We start from the raw sequence: 27,852 nt of genomic DNA, 5'->3' as shown, positions 1-27,852 counted from the left end.
ATATTCTCGTTATTAAGAGAAAGAACGATTTTGACATCAATTGAACATTTTCATTAGTATTAGCGCCACCTGATGGGACAATTTTGATTTATTATTTCCACTATCCAGAAACTCTTGACTTTCTGAACAAATCTTCCTGAGACACCACCTTTCAAAATAATCACTGCTTCGAAATATTCCATGGTAAACTTATTTAACGTTAGTCACATTCACGACGAGATATTTACTCTTTTAAAGTACCCCTGGCGGCACAGTTCTCAACTAATTGGATATCCAGTTACTCTAAATTGTAGGTCTACATAAGCACAAGAACTTTGCCAAAGAAAGTATGGCGCTAAATCTTAACGCAGACGAAATATTCATTAACGCGGGTACCGCGCGATAGAAATTCGCGTTGTAGGAGACCCAACTGTAAAACAATTTTTTCAATTGTGTGATTTTCTCTGGTGACAAGTTTTTTGCTTACGTTCTACACGCGGAATAAAAATTAGTAAAAATAAACAAATTTTGGTTTTAAATAGCAATTTTGCCGTTTGATGATATAGTGACAAACAAGATTCAGGTTTGATTCAATCAATACTGTTGGTTGAAATTACCAACTAATTCATTTGTTGGCTTTTCAGTAGTTTCAACAAATATTTCATTTGAAACAACAAAATCATGTTAAGTTTAACCGAACAAACAAGTTTGAAGGAGCAAAAACAAATCTTTTGTATCAATCATAGGAGAGAACAACTCACATTTAGTTGAAATTAAACAAAGATTCTGTTGGTTTTTAACAAAGGCATCAGTTAGATCTAACAAATTTTATTTTGATTCAACAATGTTTCTATTAAAATGTAAACAGAAGTATTTGTTGAACTAAACCAAAAACAAGCTTTTGAAAAACGCCCATTTCAGTTTGAAACAATCATTCGCCACGTTTTAGATTCAACAAAACATTTTGTTGATTCAAAAAGGCCTGATTCTTCTGCATGTATCAAGCCACCATTTGCCGATTTTATTACATCCTTAATTTCCTTTTCACATAATACCAATGGACTGTAAGGAAAAAACTAAGAGCCGGCTCTGTATTTTCAGTATCACTGACACATAAAATCTTCCTGCATAATTTCTAATTTGACTTCGAACGAATTCTCCGACATTTTGTCACTGAAATCTGCTACAAGAAATCGATGATGACGTTAATGATTTCCGAGGTGTTAAATTACACTCTGCATCAATTTTATTCTCAGGTGATACGATTATCTAAAACGCTGATCAGCCATGCTGGTTTTAAAAACGACAGCTCACAGCATTGTTTACTATTTACTAGTGATGAAACAATCGTCTCGATATATGATTGCTTGGATTTCAGTTTGCACACAAAGTTGTTTGCTGTCATTTTTCACCCCCGCAGCCAGTTGCACGCTTACCTCGCTTCTCACCTAGCTACTGCCAAAGACGAATCACCATAGAACTCTAAACACCTGCTCTGCATAATCACGAACAATGGAAAGCGATATAGTTGCTTTGACAATTCCCGTTTTTTATAAAATAAAACAAATTTTCTGAAAATTCATTTGGCATCCCTGCACTAACACAAATATTTCATGTGTTTGCACTCTTGAAATTTCATGAAGTTCAAACAGCACAATTTTTTTTTGCATGGCGATTTGTTTGTCGTATGCGCCAGTGTGACTATATTTGACAAACAGTGTACTGATCCATCAAACTTGTTTTATAATGTTTGTCAAACTCAGCGATGCCAGATTTACAGACATGTCTGTATTTTACAGACTTTTGATGGTCTCCTACAGACGTAATCAGAAATCTACAGACTTTTAAAAGAGTAATAGTGTTTAACAAAATTGCAGTTGAATAATTTTATCCGAATACGAGTGATTCCTTCACAATAGTTTACAAATTTCAAGCTACTTTTAAAGTAATAACGTAGTGTAAATAAAGTTTAAAAAACTATCTACAGACTTTTACAGACATTTTAATTATTCTTCTACAGACATTTCACAAAAACATGTGGCATCGCCGGTCAAACAATATTAGGCGTAACGTCCGGTAACGCATCAATGCAAATATTTGATGAAAAAAGTTTGTTAAACAGTCGATCTCGTGTACTGTACTGGCCTTGTCAAATTTGTTTGTCAAACACGTTCATTTGATCAAATTTTGCTTCATCAAATATTTTACGTTATGACAAACAGTGTACTGGTAGCTTATGCCCAGTTTACATTAGTGCTGGTTGCCACCTGCTGGTGCCAGCATGCTGGCAACCAGCACGCTACCAGCATAATGTAAACGCTTGCCAGCAGCTGGCACCAGCAGATGGCATGCGTTTACATTATGCTGGTAGCATGCTGGTTGCCAGCACGCTGGCATCAGCAGATGGCAACCAGCACTAATGCCAACGCTACATTAAAGCTACCAGTACACTGTTTGTCATAACGTGAAATATTTGATGAAGTAAAATTTGATCAAATAAACGTGTTTGATAAACAAATTTGACAAGGCCAGTACACGAGATCAACTGTTTAACAAACTTTTTTCATCAAATATTTGCATTGATGCGTTACCGGACGTTACGCCTAATATTGTTTGACAAACATAATAAAACAAGTTTGATGGATCAGTACACTGTTTGTCAAATATAGTCAAACCGGCGTATACGTCAAACAAATCGCCATGCGAAAAAAATTTTGTGCTGTTTGAACTTTATGAATTTTCAAGAGTGCAAACACATGAAATATTTGTGTTAGCGCAGGGATGCCAAATGATTTTCCAGAAAATTTGTTTTATTTTTATGAATGGTCGAAGCAACTATATTGCACTCCTTTGTTCGTGATTATGCAGAGTGTGATCGAATACAAAATACAAATACAATACAAAAGGGTAATCATTTTATGACTCACCACGCAATCAAATTTGTCTACCATTCGTGTTGACAGGTCGAATTGTAGAAGAAAAATTAATTTGGAAGCGCTGTTCGATCAAAGCATGCTGTTCATATATGATTGAAATTTTCATTTTATAGAGTACTTGGCAATCTGTAACTGCATTTGTGTGTTCAACGATTTGTTTTCTTCCACCAGTCACAGGTGGAGGAAAACAAATCGAAAATAGCTTTTCGGTCGGATTTTTTTTATGATGGCACCTGACCAACCGGTATAGACTTATCCAGCTGCATTGGTACTGTGCCGTTTTGACGTTTGGATTGGGAGGAAAATAAACCACTCCTGGGATTAAGGGGAGGGCGGCAGTATAAAACCCCAATTAGTGTATGTGAAAGGAATTGCATAGAACTCTACAGCGACAAGGTCTACCCCAAAAAAGTTTAGGCAGACTTCAATTGGACTAAAAATGATTAGAACGGGAATTTAAAAAATATTTAATCTTCTTGTATTGTTGGACATACAAAACGGTAATGAACACGGTATGGATTTTAGTTGCATTTCTCGCTCACTTGTTTATGTACTTTCTCACATTTACAGTTAAGTGGTAACATTCCTCCCACAGCTCCGACAGGTGTGGTTTCTGCGCTGGCCTATGTAGAGCACTCTTTCGGCGCGTGCTTGCCGTTACGGAAGAACGAAAGGAACAAATCAGGTGCACCCTGACGAAGCCCAATTTCTTCATTGCCTCGCTAATGCAATCTAACTACATTACATGTTACAAACGCCGCCGAACCCTCATACAGCAGCTAATTATTTCCAAAAGCTGCTTTCAGATTCGGCCTAGCGCGGAAGAAGTTGACATCAAAGTGGATCCAGAGTTAGAACACGAGGACGCGGACGATGAGCGATCAGATATCGAAAACGCAGTGGAAGATGCTGATGAATTAAACATTTTCTTTTGGAACCAAAAACCGAAATGCGCATCAAGGGAGATAATGGGAAGATTTACGTTATTAGGGGGTTGGGAGCGGAAAAAGTTGAAATGGGCGATTTGCAGAGCGTTTTCGTCGATTTATGAATCCGGATTGCAAGATGAAACAAAATAGGGATCTGAGGGTTTGCCGCTAAAGAAGGATCGTTCATTACCCATTCGGAACCGATGTCCATACTGTAATAAAGAGTTTGCGGACAAGTACCTGATGACGACGCACATTCGATGGCACACGAGTAGGTTAAGGTTTTACTTATTTTCTTTTCTGTAAATTCCAATTATATACTGTTTACTGTTACAGGTGAAAAGCCCTTCAAATGTGTCCCCACTGTTCGAAAACATTCACTCAATCGATAACGCTGAAGATACACGTCAGGTTGCACACCCGGGAAAACTCCGTACGTGTGCGAATACTGCGACCGAGGGTTCACTCAATCCTACAATCTGACGGTGCACCTGCGAACCCAACACAACAAGATAATGGTATAGGACGCGAAGTCGACGTGCTACCCGAGCACAAATGTCGAGTATTAAGCAAGGTCTACCGATCGGCGAAAAGTTTCCGGCTGCACGAGAAGTTGCATGCCACCGGGAAACTGTTCGATTGTCGCGATTGTGGTAAAAAGTATAACACATATGTGGCCAAATGCAAGGCTTCTAATACCAACGTGAAGGAAAAGATGTACTCGTGTAAAATCTGAAGCCAAACATTCAAGCATCAGCAAAGCGGGGTGTACCATATGAGCAACAAAAACAAACACAAACGGTTCGACAGAGGTTTTGAGAGATCTGGAGACGGACGAAGGAGAGGCGATTTGCCGAAGCTAAAATAACTTTCGTTCCCAAATTCTTAAAACTACCAAGCACAACACCGGGCAACTTGTGCAATTTGTCCTGAGCATGTTTTTGGCAAGTGGTAAGGATAGTGTACGCGTTTATTGGGTAGTATTTGGCGCACCAACATTAGTAGCGTAAATATCCAGCGCCAGACGCAGGTTCCGTTTGATGGATTTGATGGAATCGCTAGCAACAGCCTCTTCATCATCTCGACTTCCATGGGCTCATTCAGTAGTTCATGATAAAATAACAATAGTCAACATAGGATACGGTCGGACCAGGATGTAGAATTCAACTAGATACATTCGACAATAATACCACGCAAGTCTGGTAGTATACTCAACTGCTGTGTGCTTTTCAAGAGCAGCTGATTCGTGGTGAACTATCGGAAAGGATTCAAAAGAAATGGCATTTGCTTACATTTCAGCATGTAACAAAAACTATTGAATTCAAATAATTTGTACCTTTCCGATTTATTTGAGGCATGATTTTCCTGGAAAGACAAATACCAACAATATCAAAAATGCGCCGATTTTTTTAACGTGGCGAATGAATTATTTTAAGTCACTTCAATAAAACAATCAATCAATCAGCCGAATTTCAAACCTTGACTATTTTTTGCTTTGACAACAAATTCTGTCAAAACAAATCAGTTTCGCGTACGGCGTATTTTGCTATCCTGCCCAGTTAATCTCAGCCGGAAATGAACTAGATTTCTGGCTGTTTCCAGTTCGTAATCCGGCTCCAGTGACACAACCGATTCTAGTTAGAATCGGTTGTGTCACTGGAGCCGGAATGCGAACTGGAACCAGCCAGAATTCCAGTTTATTTCCGGCTGAACTTTACTGGGTGAATGAGCAAAGCACGTTTGTCAAACTTCTCCATCAACAAGTTTGACAAACTTCTCCTTTAACAAGTTTGACAAACTTCTCCATCAACAAGTTTGACAAACTTCTCCATCGACAAGTTTGACAAACTGCAGCGTTACGCTGTTTGAAGTTTTGACAAACTGGTCAGTACACTGTTTGACAAATAGACAAATAATCGCTTTGACAAACATGAATGAAAAATTTGGCAAAATGTGTTTGATCAAATACACAGCAGCTCAAATTTATTTCACGAAAGATGTCAAATATTTGACGTTATTACAAACAGTGTACTGGTAGCTCGTCCTATTCAAAATTTTCTCTAGAAATATTTGTGTTAGCGCAGGGATGCCAAATGACTTTTCAGAAAATTTGTTTAATTTTTATAAAAAACTGGAATTGTCAAAGCAACTATATCGCTTTCCTTTGTTCGTGATTATGCAGAGCAAGATGTTTAGAGTTCTATGATGATTCGTCTTTGGCAGTAGCTAAGTGAGAAGAGAGGTAGGCGTGCAGTTAGGTAATACTTTCATGGAAATATTTAAGAGATGGCACTGCTTCAGTGGTGGCTATGGTGAATTTCAATGTATGGGAAAGATATTAAAACTTGGGATTTTGGAGAAACTATAATATTGTGGTTGTAAAATGAATACACATTTGATGCAAAAAAAATATGGGAACAGTTTGTAGAAGTTTATTTAGATACTTACTTGAAAATTTTCATATAAAATCTAAAAAAACTGTTTGCGTCCATACATTTTACTCATTGGTTTCCACCAAGAAAAGTTAAAACTCTTTCTCTAACAATTCTCTGTTTCACTCGTTTTAACAGCAGATTCCCTGCTCATCGCATTTGGAATGTTTTCTTTTAGAATTAAAGCGCAAATGTAACAACCGATTCGAAAACCGATTCATTCAGGATGGGTTGTTGCCTTCGGTTGGAATTCCATCATAAATCAGCCCATATTCCAAATCTCATTACGAATGTAATTTACTGGGATGAGGATATTTTATAACGTAAGCAGAAACGACATAAACTACTCAATTGCCGCAAGATGTTTAAAATATGGAAAAGCGCACCCTATCATATAACGTAAGCAGAAACGTCATAAACTACTCAATTGGCTGCGGGGGTGAAGAATGACAGCAAACAACTTTGTGTGAAAACTGAAATCCAAGCAACCATATATCGAGACGAATGTTTCATCACTAGTAACTAGTAAACAATGTTAGCTGTCGTTTTTAAAACCAGCATGGCTGATCGGCGTTTTAGATAATCGTATCACCTGAGAATAAAAGCTCATTGATGCAGAGTGTAATTTAACACCTCGGAAATCATTAACTTCATCATCGATTTCTTGTAGCAGATTTCAGTGACAAAATGTCGGAGAATTCGTTCGAAGTCAAATTAGATATTATGCAGGAAGATTTTATGTGTCAGTGATCCTGAAAATACGGAGCCGGCTCTCAGTTTTTTCCCTACAGTTTATTGGTAATATGTGAAAAAAATATTAAGGATGTAATAAAATCGGCAAATGGTGGCTTGATAGAACGTAAGCAAAAAACTTGTCGCCGGAGAAGTTCACACAATTGAAAAAAAAAGTTTTACAGTCGGGACAGCTACAATGCGGATTTCTACCGCGCGGTATCAGTGTAATGTTAATCACATAGCTTAATGGATTTTGACTAATTGGGGCTGTGGTTGAATATTTCGTCTGCGTTAACATTAAGCGCCATACTTTCTTTGGCAAAGTTGTTGTGCTTATTTAGACCTACAATTTAAAGTGACTGGATATCCAATTAGTTGAGAACTGTGCCGCCAGGGGTACTTTAAAAGAGAGTAAATAAATCGAACCTCTCGTCGTGAATGTGACTAACGTTGAATAGGTTTACCATGAAATATTTCGAAACACTGATTATTTTGAAAGGTGGTGTCTCAGGAAGATTTGGCGGCGCTAATACTAATGCAAATGTTCAATTAGAGATATTTAGAGGGATACTATCTTCAGTAAAGATGCTCGAGAAATCAAAGACTACCAGATGGTGATAGATTAGTTTGGGATACTCTCACTAGTGCACGTGAGCGTACCTCCTAAAAGTACATTATAGAATATGATACATCTCAAAAGTCTAGTAACATAGAAAGATGGTGTTTCCGGCAAAGTTCTAGGGGAGATCAACGGCTACGAGATTATAGGCAAATCAAACTGAAATGGATCCGCCAGGTGCAGCTAGTGAGCATGTACTATTTTTCAAATTATATATCTTGAGATCGCGATAATTTAGAAGTGTGGTGTCTTCGACAATATTCATTAGCGGGTCGAGTTCCCGAAGGTGAATGGATAATTTCAGAATTCAGCCACTAGGCGCTAGGGAGAATACAACTTCCAGTGAATATTAGGCTAGGGGCAGATCACTCTAAGAATGTATAACAAATTTGCATCAAATTAGAAAAAATGCATTTAATTTCCATTTTTGTATCAGCTTTGCACTCACTCGCAGAAAAGTTTGTTTAACAAACGCCCTACGCTGATCCACTTTGTTCGACGTTTTGTTAAATGTACACGCTCGTAAAAAGTTACTCAAACTCTGAGTACTTTTTAACTCAGTTTTGAATGATGTTCGTAAACGTCAAAAATTGAGTTGTCATGTATAATATCACTGAGTAACTCTGACTCTATTTTTGGGTATTACACAAGAAACCGTTTTGGAGTTACCAAACTGAAAAGCCGTTTCTCGCCAAGTTAAAAATTCCAAGCGTCATCCGCCATTTTCCATTAGTAGGTACACGCTCGTTTAGTTATCGCTCATCACTTTTTCACAAATAAAAATTTGTTCAAATATTTATAATAGTTGGAGCTAGAGTTGTAGTGTGTAAAATACATTTTAATTTAATGAGTGGATTTGAACAACCAGCATACAGAAGATTTCGGAAGAGGTGGATGCTGAAACGGCAATGAAGTTTCGAGGTAATATTCACGTTATATTATATATATATATATATATATATATATATATATATATATATATATATATATATATATATATATATATATATATATATATATATATATATATATATATATATATATATATATATATATATATATATATATATATATATATATATATATATATATATATATATATATATATATATATATATATATATATATATATATATATATATATATATATATATATATATATATACATGATGATTCCTGGACACGTGGATGAATTGAAGGAACACTTCCGGTTGGTACACAATTTGAACACCAGCAAAGCAGCCGCTCAACCATTCCTTTGTTCAGAATGTGGTTCACTGTACCAGAGCTAAGAGCTTGAAACGGCACATAGAAAGTGTTCCTTCACTAATTACAGAAAATTCTACAAATATTTCATACGACCATGACGCTGTTGAACAAATTCAAAATAATCTTTCGGAAAATATGCTCTTAGATGATGATTATCTGTTGGGAATAACGAATACCATATTCTTTAAAACGGCGCCGTCGTTGGATGAAATTACTAAGAAAATTAGTAAATTCGCCACAGATTCACGAAAAGATGTATCTCTTCCCGAGACAAAAATCAAAAAGTTCTTACAGGTTACCTCGAATCTTATAGGAGATTACGAGTGTTACATGTTGAATCTATTCAGAGAATTTTTGAAATCGAAGTCGATCCCATTAAACGATACCGACGCTTTGAAATTTATAAACGACGCATCCTTGGATGGAATTTTTGCAGACGTAGCTTCTCCAAAAGACAACCTAGCATATTTGTCTGGAGTTGCGGGTTGTGCTGTGCCAAACCCCAGGGAAGAAGTCTTGGGAAGAACTAGAATCACTAAAACTGTCCCTGCGATTACCAAACTAGGCAAAAGAAAAAGTGTACAAATAGTGAAAGACATTGCTTACTATATTCCACTAACCAGCATTTTAGCAGCACTGGTTATGAAGAATCCCGAAGCTCGCAAGATGATAGCAGAAGAAGCAGTGAATGACGATATCTTATGCGGTTTCAAAGATGGTCAACGTTTCAAAACACACCCGTTCCTGACACGGTTTGCCGATGCATTACGACTCTCGCTTCATCTGGACGATGTCGAATATCTGAACCCTTTGGGATCACGCAAATCAAAAAGATGTGATAATGTCTAGGACATAACCGGAGTGTCGTGACTACTCGTTTGACTTGTAATTCAAATCGAATGATACTCAATGAAATATGTGGGAATGTTTCAAGTTATTCTTTATAATAATTATGCTGGTTCTGAAAAGAACCTTTGTTGTTGACGTCTGCGTTGATAGGGGATGCGCTGGATTCTAAGCTCGTTGAGACATTCATTCATGAAATGAACAATTTTCTTGCTTTGAAATATCAATGTTAAAATCTCTCGAAACAACCATCGGAATCTTTTTCGTACAGAAATGAACACGCTTAGCGAAAAACTAGGGGCGGGTAATGTCCGGGACATAACCTCGATGATCATATTCTTAAAATTCTGCTTGTATCTCTTTCAAATGACTAAATTTTACGCATTAAGTTCGATTCACCGGGCTCAGCGAAATTTTCCTGGGGATCCCGTTCGTTAGTATATTCAGCAAAACAATTTTATTACCGAGTTCTCCGCGTTGAATACAGGTCAATAATTTCATATAATGATTTCAACAAGCAGACAATGTACATGTATGACAGGTAGGAGTGTTCTGAAGTGGTTTTAGTGGAGGTAACAACATAAAAACATGTATTGGACATTTTACAATGATTCTCCTTAACCCTGCAAAACCACGGGGTTGGCAGCAGAGGGTTAAGTTGTTTGGAAGAGATGATAGTTAATATATGATAACTAAAAATATAAAATTGTTCTATAAATTGCAAAGTTTTTGCCGCGTTGACCTGAAAATTTGTCATTTCATTCATAAAGGAATAATCATTGAAATTATGTCAATTTATGCTTTGCAAGATTTGAAATAACTTCGAAGTGTGGTCACGACACCCCTGTTATGTCATATACATTACCAACCCATCTTTTCATCATTCGTTTTGGTGTAGCTTTCGCTTAGTGGCAGAGTTGCGACATTCACTGATTTTCTTGGAAGGATTTGCAAAAACCTTCGAGTTTGTAGATTAGAAAAACATTTTCTTATGATTAACTGGTAAACGTACAGAATTAACAATCGCAAACTTAGTACAAGTTAATAAAAGAAACTTTCTAATTAAATTCTTTTTCCATTTTGCATTCGTCCAAATAAGGACGGTTTGTAGATAACTATGTTGATACAAGACGAGAATTTTTTGAAACAATTCAAACCTTGCCGACGATTGTTTTTACTGCGTACATACATCTTTCCCCTTTCGCAGCTCACTCTGAATTAGCACGCTTCGCATCAAGGCGTTCCTATTTATTGACTTTACAATGCAGATGGAAGGCCATCCTTTTGTTCGATAAATGAAAATATTTTCATCATTCGTTTTGGTGTAGCTTTCGCTTAGTGGCAGAGTTGCCACATTCAGATTTTCTTGGAAGGTTTTGCAAAAACCTTCGGGTTTGTAGATTAGAAAAACATTTTCTTATGATTAACTGGTAAACGTACAGAATTAACAATCGCAAACTTAGTACAAGTTAATAAAAGAAACTTTCTAATTAAATTCTTTTTCCATTTTGCATTCGTCCGAATAAGGACGGTTTGTAGATAACTATGTTGATACAAGACGAGAATCTTTTGAAACAATTCAAACCTTGCCGACGATTGTTTTTACTGCATACATACATCTTTCCCCTTTCGCAGCTCACTCTGAATGAGCACGCTTCGCATCAAGGCGTTCCTATTTATTGACTTTACAATGCAGATGGAAGGCCATCCTTTTGTTCGATAAATGAAAATATTTTCATCATTCGTTTTGGTGTAGCTTTCGCTTAGTGGCAGAGTTGCCACATTCAAATTTTCTTGGAAGGTTTTGCAAAAACCTTCGGGTTTGTAGATTAGAAAAACATTTTCTTATGATTAACTGGTAAACGTACAGAATTAACAATCGCAAACTTAGTACAAGTTAATAAAAGAAACTTTCTAATTAAATTCTTTTTCCATTTTGCATTCGTCCGAATAAGGACGGTTTGTAGATAACTATGTTGATACAAGACGAGAATCTTTTGAAACAATTCAAACCTTGCCGACGATTGTTTTTACTGCGTACATACATCTTTCCCCTTTCGCAGCTCACTCTGAATGAGCACGCTTCGCATCAAGGCGTTCCTATTTATTGACTTTACAATGCAGATGGAAGGCCATCCTTTTGTTCGATAAATGAAAATATTTTCATCATTCGTTTTGGTGTAGCTTTCGCTTAGTGGCAGAGTTGCCACATTCAGATTTTCTTGGAAGGTTTTGCAAAAACGTTCGGGTTTGTAGATTAGAAAACCATTTTCTTATGATTAACTGGTAAACGTACAGAATTAACAATCGCAAACTTAGTACAAGTTAATAAAAGAAACTTTCTAATTAAATTCTTTTTCCATTTTGCATTCGTCCTAATAAGGACGGTTTGTAGATAACTATGTTGATACAAGACGAGAATCTTTTGAAACAATTCAAACCTTGCCGACGATTGTTTTTACTGCGTACATACATCTTTCCCCTTTCGTAGCTCACTCTGAATGAGCACGCTTCGCATCAAGGCGTTCCTATTTATTGACTTTACAATGCAGATGGAAGGCCATCCTTTTGTTCGATAAATGAAAATATTTTCATCATTCGTTTTGGTGTAGCTTTCGCTTAGTGGCAGAGTTGCCACATTCAGATTTTCTTGGAAGGTTTTGCAAAAACCTTCGGGTTTGTAGATTAGAAAACCATTTTCTTATGATTAACTGGTAAACGTACAGAATTAACAATCGCAAACTTAGTACAAGTTAATAAAAGAAACTTTCTAATTAAATTCTTTTTCCATTTTGCATTCGTCCTAATAAGGACGGTTTGTAGATAACTATGTTGATACAAGACGAGAATCTTTTGAAACAATTCCAATCTTGCCGACGATTGTTTTTACTGCGTACATACATCTTTCCCCTTTCGCAGCTCGCTGATCCACTTTGTTCGACGTTTTGTTAAATGTACACGCTCGTAAAAAGTTACTCAAACTCTGAGTACTTTTTAACTCAGTTTTGAATGATGTTCGTAAACGTCAAAAATTGAGTTGTCATGTATAATATCACTGAGTAACTCTGACTCTATTTTTGGGTATTACACAAGAGACCGTTTTGTAGTTACCAAACTGAAAAGCCGTTTCTCGCCAAGTTAAAAATTCCAAGCGTCATCCGCCATTTTCCATTAGTAGGTACACGCTCGTTTAGTTATCGCTCATCAGTTTTTCACAAATAAAAATTTGTTCAAATATTTATAATAGTTGGAGCTAGAGTTGTAGTGTGTAAAATACATTTTAATTTAATGAGTGGATTTGAACAACCAGCATGCAGAAGATTTCGGAAGAGGTGGATGCTGAAACGGCAATGAAGTTTCGAGGTAATATTCACGTTATATATTATATATATATATATATATATATATATATATATATATATATATATATATATATATATATATATATATATATATATATATATATATATATATATATATATATATATATATATATATATATATATATATATATATATATATATATATATATATATATATATATATATATATATATATATATATATATATATATATATATATATATATATATATATATATATATATATATATATATATATATACATATACATATGATGATTCCTGGACACGTGGATGAATTGAAGGAATACTTCCGGTTGGTACACAATTTGAACACCAGCAAAGCAGCCGCTCAACCATTCCTTGGTTCAGAATGTGGTTCACTGTACCAGAGCTAAGAGAGTGTAACGGCACATAGAAAGTGTTCCTTCACTAATTACAGAAAATTCTACAAATATTTCATACGACCATGACGCTGTTGAACAAATTCAAAATAATCTTTCGGAAAATATGCTCGTAGATGATGATTATCTGTTGGGAATAACGAATACCATATTCTTTAAAACGGCGCCGCACAGTGGTCCCAAATTGAAAAAAGACGGTCATAACTATTTTCTGGCTCCCAGTTACGTTTTTGTGCTTCGGTGTCTTCAGAAAAGTTTCATAAAATTTGTTTGCGCATATTTTGACATAGGCACCTTAATTTTCATTAAGGTGGTATAACAAGTTTTGAGTATCTTTTTTTTATTAAATAATCAAAAAAAAATTTTCTTCTTTTAGCTTATACAGTAATTCATTTGGAGTAACTTTGCTGAAGAAATTGTTTATCGATATATTTTTCAATGCAAGATATAACTGTGTGATTAAAATTGTACTCTAAAATCAAGTTTTTTAAGTTTTCTTCACAGGATCAGATTTAATCACTTAGGTATGTTCTAGAAAGTTTTAGATATCATCAAAACACACAACTTTTGTGAACACACCAATGGTCTTTGGCGTAAAATTTAGGATTTAAAAACATATTTCAGTTAAAAAATAGGGTTTTTCTGCATCATTTTGTGTTTGAACCGGCAACTTCCGGCAGCCAATTTTTGGATATGTTTTACAATATAGTACAATCTTACATTTGAAAAAAAAACTGGAGTCCTATCTTGAAAGATTTGTATCTGAGCTCAATCAACATTCACACGAAAAACGCATTGTCTTCTATCTCGCCATCTTAGATTAATCCCTGAAACAGAGAAAACGCGTACACTAAGTCGATAGCATGCAAATCAATGCATACCCCCAGCACCATGTCGACAATTAGCTTAAATTTAAATGGTTTTTTCTTTTGATTATGTATTCCTGTTAAAAATTGGAAAAAAATACACGAATGTTTGAAAGTTTCATAAGGAACATTATATTATTAGTACCGCAAATTATTCTACACAGCAGAAATAATAAGTCAATTACTCTCATAATCGTCACTGCACTCCACTTCATCTATCGATAAATCTGGTTCGTTACTGATCTCCAACGCAGTTTCTTTCAATAACTCCTTTGCTTCAGCAGGTAACGCTTTTATTTTTTTGAAGACGCTTTACGCATGCTAGAAATAAGGGGGTCGGACGAAACTAGCAATCTAAAAAAAAACGTCTTCCATTGTTTTGGACCTGCTACATTTTCGGCTAAAATCTCGACGGAACTTCTTGATATATTTGTTGCAAGCCTCCTGGGCCTCTTCAGACATTTGTCCTATCGGCAACAAGGAAGACTCTATGATTTGGGCTCCATGTATCAAGATTTTGTGTACACTAGTGGGCATGTAGTACCATGGATAAAGTTCGACAAATCTTCGTGCAGTTTCCAGAGCATACGCCTCAAACTTCACAATGTGTATATCCAAACCACATGCAATTATCCGCAGAATCACATAAAACCTGTCGATTAAATTCTGGTCTATTCCCGTGATGGATGCAGAAACTTGCGCGTTTTCGAAAAATCGGCGCGCTGTGTTACCGTCATTTGTGCTTCCATACCCCTGCTTTGGTATATCCACTAGAAGTCCCAATTGCTGCTTAAAATGAAATTGAATTTCCTTTTTGCGTTTCTCCATTCTAGCTTTTTCGTCCTTGCAGCGACATTGCCATTTCTTGACATCTAGTCTATAAGAAATATGCAATAAGCACTCAAAGAACCGAATCCAGGCATGTACCGACGAAATTCCAAATTCTAAGTTTTCGGAGACTACAGGCTTTTTCAACATTTGATCAATTCGATTAAACTGACTAGAAGTTGAACCACAGAGAAAACAACGTTGAGAAGAATTTGTGTTAGTCAATGAATTACAAACCTTGCCGTTTATCATTGTTAATGAAATTTTAAATGAAACGTTTATTCGTTTGCCATTTACAATCGTTTGAAAAGGCATCAATTTTTTCTCTTGATCTTTTATATCATCGACTTCTGTTCTTGTTGCTTCAGCTGTTTCATGCAAAAATTGTAATCTTATCGGCCTGCAGAATCGAGGAGATGAAGGGCTAGGATTTTTCCACAGTACTGTGTTCTTGCTAACAGATTTATCTGCGTAAATGAGCTGCAAAGGCACCAAGATAGTGACAAACATGTTGGCATCAGTTTTAGATCCGTCATCGTCAGAAATTTTTTGTTTAAATGTACTTTGTCCAGAAGTACCATCACAACCCCATTTGCAGAGTAATTCAAGATTATTTACGCTATCTGATTGGAGACATTCGATAAAATTTACTCGCACTAACAACAAGCGTTCGACTGTATGATCCAGTAATGGTTGTAATTTAACTTCGGCGCTCGACTCATTGACAATAATTCCCGAAGGTGAAGGATAACATTTTTTTTTAGCTTCTAGGACTTGTTTATAAGGTGGATACAAAACACAATTTTTTCCAAGACTGACAGATCGTATGCTATTGTACTGGTTTTTGGAAAAATTATTGTCAATCATGAGGGCAACAGCTTCGTTACCAGAAAGAGTTGATTCAGGCTTCTGTTTGAGGTATTCTTTGTACTTAAGGACTTTTGATGGACTCCCGGTTGCAATATCTTTTATCAAATTGGCTGCATCCACCTTATTTTCGGCTCTTAGACTCATTTGCGCGGCATAACATAACTCTTCAGAATCGTAATGTTTCCGAAGACTTTCAGTCCGTCTCCGCTTAGTTCGATCACTCAATTCTTGGAAAGAAGATCCTGATAAGGGACGACCAGTACTTCCTGCCGAAGACCTTGCACAGGAGTCGTTAGTGCGCAAGTCGTCGTAGTTGGCGACACTGTCACTAGTAAAAACAACTTCTGATTTGAGCCATTCAGCATTTTGATTAAAGAAATTGCGTTCCGTTCTGTGACTATCATTCCACTTCTTTTTAAGATCAGAAATTAAAATTCGTAGATTTTTTTTACACTCTGCGGATAATGTGTATGGAATGCCGCCGAGCTGTTCGGAAAGCGAACGCTCGATAACCACAAAACAGCTATCAGTACCTTTACCGATACATTTTTTAATGAGCTGGAAAAATTCTTTCCGAGTGAAAAGATCTCGTTGTCTGGTACCATGCTTAGCATCTGAAAATAAAGTTACCGGTATTTATCTTGTCGAGAAAAACTGATATATGTTAAACAAAGCAAAAAATTCACAACATAATCCTTATAATAACAATCACTGTACCATGAGCATTTTTGAATGTGTTTACACATTACAAACAAAAATATCTCTCATTTTCCAATTGGCGGCAATTGGTGACTAGTTTTCAGATATGTTTTACATATTATAATTTTGTATGAGAAACCGAAAACCGGGCTAATGCATCAATTCATGTCAAACTTAATATGATTTGACAATTAAAAAAAACTGTTAATTGTCAATCAATATGATATACGTTTCGTATTTCATTCATACAATATATGAAAGTACTCACATTCGCTGGAATAATCCATATTCTTTCCGGTAGAAAAAAAGCAAAATCCTTTCGGTAAACTTTTTCTATTTTTTCGCAACGCGCTCACGTTTCGACCTGTTCGACGTTTGTGACTCTGGCAGGGTTGCGGGATGGCATGCACATATGTCATATTTATATTACACTGAGAAATAAATATATGCAGAGTTAGCGTTCCTTTTATTCCCGTCTCTTTTATTCTGCTGTGATTTTTATGCATCTTCTAGAATATACTTTTAGTAAGCATTCAATAAGAGGATAGACCGAATATGCACAATGCTTAAAATTTACAGCATAAGAAACGAAAAGCAGATATAAAAGTATGCTATCGTTGAATGAAAAAGTTCTGCATGTAAGTTAGCATGCTGGTGCCAGTATTCCACATGCTAGCAGCACCGTGTAAACCCTTTCCTAATACTAAAAAAATATGAAGTAGCCGAATTTTATATTGACAATAAGTGGTGGCTGATAAATCCAAGATGACGAGATAGAAGACAATGCGTTTTTCGTGTGAATGTTGATTGAGCTCAGATACAAATCTTTCAAGATAGGACTCCAGTTTTTTTTCAAATGCAAGGTTGTACTATATTGCAAAACATATCCAAAAATTGGCTGCCGGAAGTTGCCGGTTCAAACACAAAATGATGCAGAAAAACCCTCTTTTTTAACTGAAATGTTTTTATATCCTAAATTTTACGCCAAAAACCATTGGTGGTTTCACAAAAGTTATGTGTTTTGATGATATCTAAAACTTTCTAGAACATACCTAAGTGATTAAATCTGATCCTGTGAAGAAAACTTAAAAAACTTGATTTTAGAGTACAATTTTAATCACACAGTTATATCTTGCATTGAAAAATATATCGATAAACAATTTCTTCAGCAAAGTTACTCCAAATGAATTACTGTATAAGTTAAAAGAAGAAATTTTTTTTTTGATTATTTAATAAAAAAAAGATACTCAAAACTTGTTATACCACCTTAATGAGAATTAAGGTGCCTATCTCAAAATATGCGCAAACAAATTTTATGAAACTTTTCTGAAGACACCGAAGCACAAAAACGTAACTGGGAGCCAGAAAATAGTTATGACCGTCTTTTTTCAATTTGGGACCACTGTGCGCCTTGATGCGAAGCGTGCTCATTCGGAGTGAGCTGCGAAAGGGGAAAGATGTATGTACGCAGTAAAAACAATCGTCGGCAAGGTTTGAATTGTTTCAAAAGATTCTCGTCTTGTATCAACATAGTTATCTACAAACCGTCCTTATTAGGACGAATGCAAAATGGAAAAAGAATTTAATTAGAAAGTTTCTTTTATTAACTAGTATTACGTTTGCGCTTGTTAATTCTGTACTTTTACCAGTGAATCATAAGAAAATGTTTTCTAGTCTACAAACCCGAAGGTTTTTGCAAAACCTTCCAAGAAAAGCTGAATGTGGCAACTCTGCCACTAAGCGAAAGCTACACCAAAACGAATGATGAAAATATATTCATTTATCGAACAAAAGGATGGCCTTCCATCTGCATTGTAAATAGAGATTCCATTTCCCGACGGTTTTCAGCTTCCCGGGATTCGGGAAATAAATAATAAATTTCCCGGGAAATCCCGGGATCCCGGGAATACAGAAGAAAAATAGAAAGGTGAATGTTTCTCATGAAAACAAAAGAATAAATTGAAAAGTTTTCAAACCCGTTTGATTGCATGTATATCTGCTCTAAAGCAGTTGTCAGAAGATTGAGATTTGGTGGCCTACACATCATTCAATCATTTGATAACTCGTCAATAACTTTACGCAACATCAACTTTTACTTGGCTATATGTATAGCCTAAATTTTGGTAATTACGATTACGATTGGGACGATATACTAAACGCAGCTGCTGGAGTTTCTGTCCAAAATTGGAATTCGTTGTTCTGATACGATGGAATGTGATCAATTTAATGCAAAGCACCTTCTTTGGTAATTTTGAATGAAAAGATTGGGGTAGTGTGCAGTTACTTCCAATCAAAAGAGGAAAGTTTATACATGGAATCCATTTCCGTCACAGTAGGATCAGCATTATGTCGAATTGAGTGTGAATCAAAATCAAGCAGATAATGGACGAACTGTGCAGCGATGGATGAAGACTAGTATCAATTTTCTATTACGGGCAAGTATGTGGATTGGTTGATCGTATCCCTTCAAAAATCCTGCCTGCATCCTAGAAAGCATTCAAAGAGTTTGAATGCGCATGATATTGGACAGATACAACGTTATGTATTTCTTTTCATACATCCAAAAATTTACAGATATTACAGTTACGGTATAACAAATAAGACGAAATATGCATTCGATGAACCGACCAAATATTTCTGCAGACGTTTTAGAAACATTCCTTATTTTAAATATCGTTTGCGTTAAGCATGATATCACTACAAACCATCCCAAGCTTTGAAACAAACACACTTCGATTTTTTAAGAAAGTGACGCAATTTCCATTACTAATTTGATTGCAAGCCCTTTCATTAAAGATCTAACTATTAAAATAAACTATTAAAAGAACTGTTGAAAATCTGATCAATCGGTTCATCGGTGGCAGAGATATCGTGCGCATCACTAACGCTACTGTGAGGAAATGGTTCGGTATAACGACCGGCAAATTAATCCATTTTTGAATGAAAATTTGAATGAATGCAACATTCTTTACCATTGTTTTGAGTGTGCTGTGAACTATATACCTAAAAAATCACGAAAACATATCGGTGGGCCTAACGATATATAGTCCATTTATCTGCAAATCAGTTGGAAAAGCACAATCTGCATTCACTACTCACTCCAAATGTTTGCCGGTAAAGATATTTCCTAAAGAATTTCATTTGGAGAATTCAAGTCTTATGGAATAAATTAAAAATCTTTTTTCCCGGGATTCCCGAATCCCGGGAATGAGAAAACACAAATTCCCGGGAATCGGGAATCCCGGGAAACCCAAAAATCCCGGGATTCCCGGGAAATAAATTCCCGGGATGGAAGCTCTAACTCGTAATCAAATGTGTTTTGAACGAAGCTGTAAATATCCATAAAGTGATATCGATTAGTCAAGTCAACCAAATTATACAGCATTACGAATACGGTATAACTGAAGCAGCTGATAAACCTACCGCTAATTTTACTTGCGAGAAGTTAAAAGCACGTGGACATGCTATTCCTCAGTCAGCTTCGCAATGTTGGCTTCTCCTTCGAGCATTCCCTTTTATGTTCAACCAGATTCTCGGATTTAATTCAAATTTATCATCATTGCTGAGAGCTCTCATGAAAATAACTTATTATAGTTTCTCCAATAAGCTAACATTGAATCAGATTAACGATCTGGAAAACGAAATCGAATGTTTTTACAAGTTGTTCAAATCCTGCTTCCCTGGCATCAACCCTACCAATAAATTCCATCACATCTCTCATTATCCCTACATAATTCGTCAGGATGGGCCGGTTGTTAATCATAGTTGCTTACGCTTCGAAGCGAAATTCAAGGAGTCGAAATCCCAAGCAAAGACATGCAACAATTTCATCAATTTAACAAACAGCTTTGCTAAGCGCCTGAATCTAGCACAGATAACCACTATTCTTGACCATTCATACAAAATTGGTACGATAGATATCGTTTCGTCAAAGCACATACACAAAAAATCTTTAAGTAATTTACTCCTGATCCGGGATCTACCAGATTCAATCAAATATATCAACCATATGAAAATAAGTAACACAAGCTTTCGGCCGAGACTGATAGCGAAATACCAAGTATGCAACGAAATGTCTTATGGTTATATTGCAATCGGATAATCAAATTGTTTGCCTAATACAGCATCTCGAATGCGACTATTGTTTACAATACAACAGTTACAAACTCAAAACTGACAGTCAAGTTATTCGCATATCACACAAGAACTTGAAAACGAAAAAAACGTACAACTTATGGAGTATATACGGAGATTCAGACTACTACTATATAAGTTTGAAATATGCAGATAGTTAGTAGGGAAACGTATACTGTTCGAGTACACTATTGGTTTTGCAGCAGCTATTCGGAGCAGCTCAAAAACTAAAATATATTGCCATTATTTTCTTAATTGCTACAGATTTATAATTTGCACTAAATTCACTCACTCTTATAGTTTCCTCCTTCCTTACGACTTCAATCCTTCCTGAATTCTCCTTGATACTTCCTGATCCTTTCCCTAGGGGCGGATCACTTGTGATTCATTTTTTAAAATCAGCGAAATTAAATGCATTTATTTCCATCAAAATAGAAATTCATAATGTATTTTGCGTTGCGTGCAATGTTTTTGCGTTGCGTGCAATGTTGCGTTGCGTGTAAGACGTCAAAACCCTACAGAAAAACTAGCCCTACATTTAACAAAACGTCGAACAAAGTGGATCAGCGTAGGACGTTTGTTAAACAAACTTTTCTGCGAGGGAGTGCAAAGCTGATGCAAAAATGGAAATTAAATGCATTTTTTTTAATTTGATACAAATTTGTTATACATTCTTAGAGTGATCTGCCCCTAGTCCTTTCCTCTTCTTCCTGTATTATCAATCTTCAATCAGTAATTTTCCTTTTTCTTCTTCCAGATACTTACAAATGACACGCCCAGACTAAAAATGAAAGTTAAAAAATAGGTAGAGAAATGATAAACAAAAAGTCGCGCCGAAATAAGTAACTGAGAAATCTCCGAGGAAAAATGACAAGTAATTTCTTCCGAGGAAAAATAAAACTCAAAAATGTTTGGACAAAAACGATAAACAAAAAGTCGCGACGGAAATTGTTATTGAGAAAGGTTCGAAGAAAACTGTCGATCAGATTCTCCCGAGGAAAAATGTGACTCCAAAAAATTAGAAGAAAATTGGTAGTAAAAATGTTGCGCGGAAAATAATGGCTGAGAAAGTTCTGAACAAAAATGTCTAGCAGAGTTTCCCGAAATAAAATGAAACTCAAAAAAATTTAAGGAAAAATGTCAATCAGTTTTTAGCGAATAAAAATGAAACTAAAACACGGAGAAAATTTTTCTTCGGAATGAAGTAGGACGCCGAAGACGCGAAAAAGTACAAATTACATTTTGGGCGTTTTTTCGCAGTTATGACGTTATGAACGATATTCTATGTACTTTTGAATAAAAAAATTCAACGATCACCGACTTTTTGGAACCTTTTACCAGGTATTTCAAGATTATTTAGAACCTCTGTCCTATCAAAATAATAGTTCTAGTATAGTGTTACCTAAAATAAGTATAAATTCTCTCAACTTGACTCAAAGTCCTGCATGCTGTTAACAGTACGGGTAAGACTAGTATGGGTATAACTAAGCTGACTAACTCTGACGAAAAAATCCGTACACTATGAAAACCGTTTGCCTGAGCGTGATAAACGATTTCGCTTCGTTGCGTTATGGTGTACGGATTTTTTCGTCAGAGTTGGTCAGCTTAGGTATAACGGACAACACTGATTAGTATATCGAATAAGAGAAATTAGATCGAAAACTCGGAACCTATTTTATTCTAAAGGAATAAATGTCTATTTGAACAGAAATACATCCTACAATTAATTACAATAAATTTGTAGCTCTAGCAATTTCAGTTTGAGATAACCGATTTGATTCCGCTCAAATTAATGATCGACTTTTAATGAGAAATAATTGGATCACCCTGATACAGGTGCCAAAAAGTTTTTGTCGCTTTTGTTTCAATGGAAAGTGTTTTAATTTATGCAAATTAGAGTAAACTTTTATCTGAAAAAGAAAATTTGAGATCCCTTGACCATACGATATAATACGTAGATATAGCAGACGATAGCTGATGGAAACATGTGCAGTTATTTGTCTCAGAGACTGAGACTGACTTTGAGAAAAAAGCGTGATCCATTACATCAAAAAGTCTTTAAAGAAAGGGTTACAAAAATTTGAGAAAATTTTAAATTTAATGTTATATACATGTTAAGCAAACTGGATCAGAGCATTAATGCATAAATATAGATTGGCTCGGCTCGTAATGTATAATGAACAGACAACTACAATGCCTGTATTCTGAACAAGAAGCCGTTCATCAATGAAGGGCAAAGAATTGATATTTAACCCTTAAATGCGCAATGTTGTTTTTAAAACAACATTGTGAAAATCATCTGACATTTATCACAGTAACGTATTGAAGCGATGGGACAATATTTGCGGCTTCAAGGGGTTATTTACTAAACAACATTGGAACATTCCATCGGAATATTGGAAAGATTGTAATTTTGTCGACTAGTCCAACTACAAAGTTTGGTGCACGGTATCTACTTAGCAAAGCAAAACAGCTTTGGCATAACGCATAAAGCAACACCGAAAACTGAAAATCTATACCAATTATTGTACCGATCACATACTTGATTCAGTTTAGTAAACTGCGCTCGTGTACCCGCGTTAATGTACCTGAGCATGAGCACAAAACGAAAAAACCAAAATTGCTTCTACCCGTATACAACATTGAACCGGAAAGACTAACTGAAAAATAAGAACAAGTCCAGCATTGTTCAAGTAAAAAAATAACTTTCCGTTAAGCCTTACCGTCACACCCAGATAATTGAATATTTTTTCGCGGATAACTAATCGAATCACGGATAATCAACCCTAAACTGTATATAAAAATAAGGAAGAGGGACGACACTTAATCATTGGTGATACTTAATCCCTACCCACATTACAGAATCTAAATACATCCGTCTTGAACCATCGTTCGATCGGGTCATAAAACTTGATAGCTCCTGGTTTACCTAGAGTTTACGGTACGGTTTGTAATGTATAGAGAATGGACAATTATAGCGCCTGTGTTCTGGACAAGAACCCGTTCATCAATGCGAACAACAAACAATTAGTTTTTAGTTTACATTGAAATAATCTATCGGAATATTTAAAAAATTGCAATCTTTGTCGACGAGTCCATATACAATATCTTTGATTTAAAAGGTCTCGTTGTTTCTACGTTGCGTTGTGACGATGATTTGGCGGATTGCATACTGACTTCATCATGTTTGACTGCTGATTATCTAATTAGAGTTGCTTAGGAAATGGTAAGTAGGAATTCATACCAATCCGACCCATATTAAAACCTCAACAGCATGATAGCCATCATTGCCGGCCGCCCCCATCTTCATCGTTCACGGGGAAGGATAAAGGATAAGGTAGACAGGAAGTGTTGATGCTCCACCTACTTAATGGAAGGACGACGATTCATCAGACTCTTCCATAGGTGTCGCGGAGTTGGTAGTTTGGAAGGGTATCAGGTCTAGGATTCGCTCCAAGCAAGCAATGCGACCTGTAAAGCATATTTTATTAGGTAGTTGTTTAGTTAGTCTTCGAGTGCACGATCACTCAAAAAAGAGAAGATCTTGTTTAGTTTTTGGTTTTTTTAAACTCTGGGCAGCCGGCTACCGAGAGTATACTATGTCCCTAAACAAAAGCAATTTGAACTCCACACAGCCGACCGTGGGAGTATTGCCTAGAAAAGCTAATCTTATCTGCGTAATGGGCCGGATCACGCTACTTCTTCTCAACGATATATTTATTGGGTTGAAAACTGCCGTGTGATAACACATTATACAGGCAAAAATAGCGCGAGATGTTATAAATCAACGAAAGTATTTCTTATTTTCCATATCGGATTGTTTGTGGAATACGAGCGATAATAACGAACACTGAAGGGAAATATAAAGGACTGTTAACCTGATGCACGGGCTTGTTAGCAATAACGGAGCTTGAAATTAGGTTCATAAAAACAGACGCGGCGAATTTTCAATACGTATTGACCCGTGATCATAGATACTAGTCAGATTAGTCGTATTGGTCAATGTTTTCTCGGCTAGATCTGTCGCACCCGCTCATTCTGCTACTATCGGCAGAAAGCCGATAGCACCCAGTCGTCGCCGGTCTAAGGACCAAATGTCATCAATAGACTTAGACTCGCGTGGAGGCGTGAGATAGGTAACTTGTGAGAATTTTGTTATCCCACCGTTTGACGACCTTAAAAGGTCTCGTTGTTTCTAGTGGATAAAAACCGAACTTAGATGTGAACGTGAAATGCCTTAAAGCAGCAGATACGGGCAGAGATGGTGGATTAGTTATATGTGGTATTATATGTCCACTAGAATGGTTCAGAATGTTCATTTCAATATGAATATCAACTTTAAAAACAAAGTTCTCGTAAAATGGTACTTTTATTTAGAAATGGTGGATATAACAAATTATATCAGGAGAATGAGACGTACTAAAACGCTTATTGAAAATTCAATGCAAAAATGGTTGAAAGCTGCATTTACAAATAAAAGTTATTACACTGATGATCTATTATGGAAACTATAATTGATTTTGAAGAAAATGTGTACCGTACGAATATGATTTTGAAAGATCTATCTTTAGAATTATGATTGATTATGATACAATGAGCATTTGTATTACAAAACTGATGTTTATATCATCCTTATATGCTGTCTAGTGAAATTTTTCTAAATTAAATATCTCGTAAACTTAAACTTGTAAAATGCACATAAGCACATATGAAAATTGAAATTTTCGTAAATCTTCAGAACATCACTCGGTTTTCGCTTAAAACTATTCCACAAGCGTTAGATCGTTTCGCGATCTTCAGGAATTTCTTTGCTTTTGCATCGATTTATTTTTGGAATGCAATGGGCGACTCTTGGAAAAATTATTTTGCGAAAGTCGATTTTTCCACACGAAATCCCGTGTAAACTTTAAGCCATGGCCGCAAAAATATAGTTTCACCGATCGAGCTTAAAGTTTGCAGTCATGCTAGGACTATAATGGAACATAGAAAGTTAACGTTTCAAAGGTTTTCTTCCATTTAGAAAGTTGCTCAGCGCATTTTTTTCATATTCATCTTTCCGAATAATAGACCAAAAATTGTTGTTAGTTTTTTTACTGGTAGCTTCTCCAAGATACTATTACAATTACAATGTTTTCTTACAATTTAGGCATTCGCTGGCAAAGAATATTTTAAGCAGTTTATATTTTTGCGTAAAGAAGGATTAATTCCCTGCAACTTATTTTGGGATAGATTTTGTTCCACACCCTTTAAAAAACATTTTGATTCAAAATGATTTGATTGCCTGTGTAAAATGCCTTAGTCCCCTATACTGATGAAATGTTGAAAGTATTATCATCGAAGATGATCGCACACGTTTAAACCGGGAGGGTTAAGAAGCTTGTCAGAGGTGTTATAAAATACTAGACTGGGGAAAACTTTAAGTTAACCCATTATTGCCCAACCTTCTATATATATAGGGGAACATGGGGAGACTTGACCAGGTTTTCAGCTAAAACTGCCTAAATCTCTAAAAAAGCCTTCAATCCCTCAAAAGTCATTCAGATATAATGCGCAAAGTTATTGCGCGTCTTCATGATTTTTTGCAGAATTTTCAATTTAATTTTTGAAAAGTTACAAAAGTTTTTCTGTGATCATTTTTTCTGGTCAAGTCTCCCTATTGCGGGGAGACTTGACCAAGGCGTGGGGAGACTTGACCAAGAGAATTTTGAAAAATCATAACAAAAAATAATGACATAAAACATACTGTAATTATTTTTTTCCCTATTGTCGAGATCCTTAGGTAGCAGTAAAAAATATAAAAGAGTTGCATTTGATAAATTTTGATTTTTTTTAATGCATTTCTTTTCAAAGATTAACTGTACTGCTTGCATTGCATGTTCACACGTCACGAAATCAGTCCTACTATTGCTAACTTTGTTTACAAATATTAAAATATAAAGACTTATGTTTGGGGTGGGATTTTTTATGGCGTGATTAACATTAACAGTAGATACCAAAGCTTAATAAATATTAGGAATTTTGTATCTTTCTTCAGCTGATCGCCACTTGGTCAAGTCTCCCCATAAAATCTTGGTCAAGTCTCCCCAACATTAGTTATTGCGTTCAATGTCATGCAAATTCTAGTAATAACTATTCCAATGTTCCATTTCAATGCGTGATTAACATTAACAGTAGATACCAAAGCTTAATAAATATTAGGAATTTTGTATCTTTCTTCAGCTGATCGCCACTTGGTCAAGTCTCCCCATAAAATCTTGGTCAAGTCTCCCCAACATTAGTTATTGCGTTCAATGTCATGCAAATTCTAGTAATAACTATTCCAATGTTCCAGTTTATGTAAAATCATTTCACTGCTTCACAAGGATTAAGATGGTATATTAGTACATTAATAGTAATTAGTAGTCGAGTAGATATGTCCATACAAAGTTTGATAAAAAATTACATCATTTAATTCAAATTTATTAATCACGTAATATTTTCTCTAAGGAAAGGATTTTTCATTCCAAACTTTTAAAATTACCTTAACGGATCGAAACAAGTATAAAAATATTTTTGAAAAAAATTTAAGAATCGAATAGAAGACGCCATAGCCGAAAATAGAATTTTGCGCTTGGTCAAGTCTCCCCATGTTCCCCTAGTAGGTGCTAAGAATAACTCCTATTACTCAATTAATAACGCAAAACAGGCATTATCAACGAGTTAATATTGTTCATATACTCTTGAAGAATACGTTTAGAGTAGTTAGAGTGGTTAAACCGGTGTTTATGTTTTGTTTTTAATCAATTTTCACTTAAGGGGTTACACATTTTTGTTAGGATGAAAAAAATCGATTTTTTGTAAATTAGATATTCTGAAACTACGTACGCTGAGGAAAACTTTCTCAAAGTTTCATTAGGATCGGAATACTACAACTTAAGTTACAGCTATTCATAGACCGCTACCCATT

The 27,852-nt window shown here is 35.6% G+C and overlaps 1 pseudogene; it reads left to right on the top strand.

Annotated features, from left to right (window-relative positions):
- Window positions 1-3,864: 3,864 nt before the first annotated feature.
- On the top strand, window positions 3,865-9,748 carry LOC131687602 (zinc finger protein 182-like; annotated as a pseudogene).
- Window positions 9,749-27,852: the final 18,104 nt, after the last annotated feature.

Source organism: Topomyia yanbarensis, chromosome 3 (assembly GCF_030247195.1).
Source record: "Topomyia yanbarensis strain Yona2022 chromosome 3, ASM3024719v1, whole genome shotgun sequence".
NCBI classification, from domain to species: Eukaryota; Metazoa; Arthropoda; class Insecta; order Diptera; family Culicidae; genus Topomyia; species Topomyia yanbarensis.
This window is presented reverse-complemented; position numbering and strand designations above follow the sequence as displayed.